At 42.8% G+C, this 1,211-nt stretch overlaps 1 non-coding gene across 1 annotated transcript; it reads left to right on the top strand.

Annotated features, from left to right (window-relative positions):
- Nucleotides 1-850: 850 nt before the first annotated feature.
- LOC117278924 (small nucleolar RNA R71) lies at nucleotides 851-953 on the top strand. The gene has a single exon (XR_004509288.1). It is a non-coding gene; the product is annotated as a small nucleolar RNA R71 (small nucleolar RNA).
- Nucleotides 954-1,211: the final 258 nt, after the last annotated feature.

Raw genomic sequence — 1,211 nt, 5'->3', positions numbered from 1 at the left:
ACTTCGGGCCCTGCTCTTTTGGATTGACATGTGTGTCCGCAGGTAACGTCCCTTGAGGACGATTGTTAAGGTCCATGGATAATTGTCCTAGTTGAATCTCAATGCCCTTGATAGCTGAATCGTGTGACACTACCTTTTCTTGCATTTGGTTGACCTTTTCTTCCATTTTCCCGCTGGCCCCAATGAGTTGTTGCAATATTCCTTTAATTTCAGATAACTCATCATCCTGCCTCACTATCTGCTGTTGTTGAGGTTGTTGATAAGTTAGCTGCTGATTTTGCTGGTTGTATCCTTGTTTCCTTTGGTAAGGTACTACTTGACCCTGTGGTCGCATAGCTCCAGGATTGTTGGTATTATTGTACTGTTGTTGTGCTGGTCTATACTGCTGATTTTGCTGCCCCAAATTCTGACCACCTTGTCTGTCCTCCTTAGTTGCCCATATAGTTCATGTTCTCTTGATAGTTCTGGTTGTCACTTTCACCACTCCATGAACACACGTATGGTTGGTTAAGGAATGGTGTACATAATCCCCCATCAGTCGTGTTAACTATGTGTACCTGCTTCTAGACTGAGTTCATCAATCTTCTTGGTGAGGATACTCATTTGTGTCATCAGAGTGGCCATATTCTCGTCTATGGAACTGTTCGGGTCCAATGCTACTGAGTGAACTATAGGGGTGATTGTGGAATCTCTTGTCATCCATCCCGAGTTTTGAGCCATTTTATCTAGGAGGACCTTACAGTCTTTAAATGACTTGCTTAAAAATGCTCCACCTGCTGAAGCATCAACATTGGACTTCAAGCTGTCCGCCAATCCCATGTAAAACCGTTGTCCCAACATCTGATCTGGAATGCCATGATGTGGAGACTTAACCAGCATACCTTTGAATCTCTCCCACGTTTCTTGTAATGTTTCACCCGGTTTCTGCCTGAAGCTCAATATCTCATCAACCTACTTGGCAATCTTATTGGGTGGGTAGAACTTAATCAAAAACCGCTTGACTAATTGCTCCTAAGTTGTGATAGAATTTATGGGGAGCGAATTAAGCCAAGTTTGAGCTTCTCCTGTCACTGAGAATGGAAACAACAATAGTCTTATTGCTTCTGGTGTCATATTTGGTTGCCTTTGCGTGACACAAATTGACAGAAAATTTTTCAGAAGCTATTGTGGATCTTCAATGTAAGACCCGGAGAACAGTCCCTTATTTTGCA

The sequence above is a fragment of the Nicotiana tomentosiformis genome, chromosome 1 (assembly GCF_000390325.3).
Source record: "Nicotiana tomentosiformis chromosome 1, ASM39032v3, whole genome shotgun sequence".
NCBI classification, from domain to species: Eukaryota; Viridiplantae; Streptophyta; class Magnoliopsida; order Solanales; family Solanaceae; genus Nicotiana; species Nicotiana tomentosiformis.
This window is presented reverse-complemented; position numbering and strand designations above follow the sequence as displayed.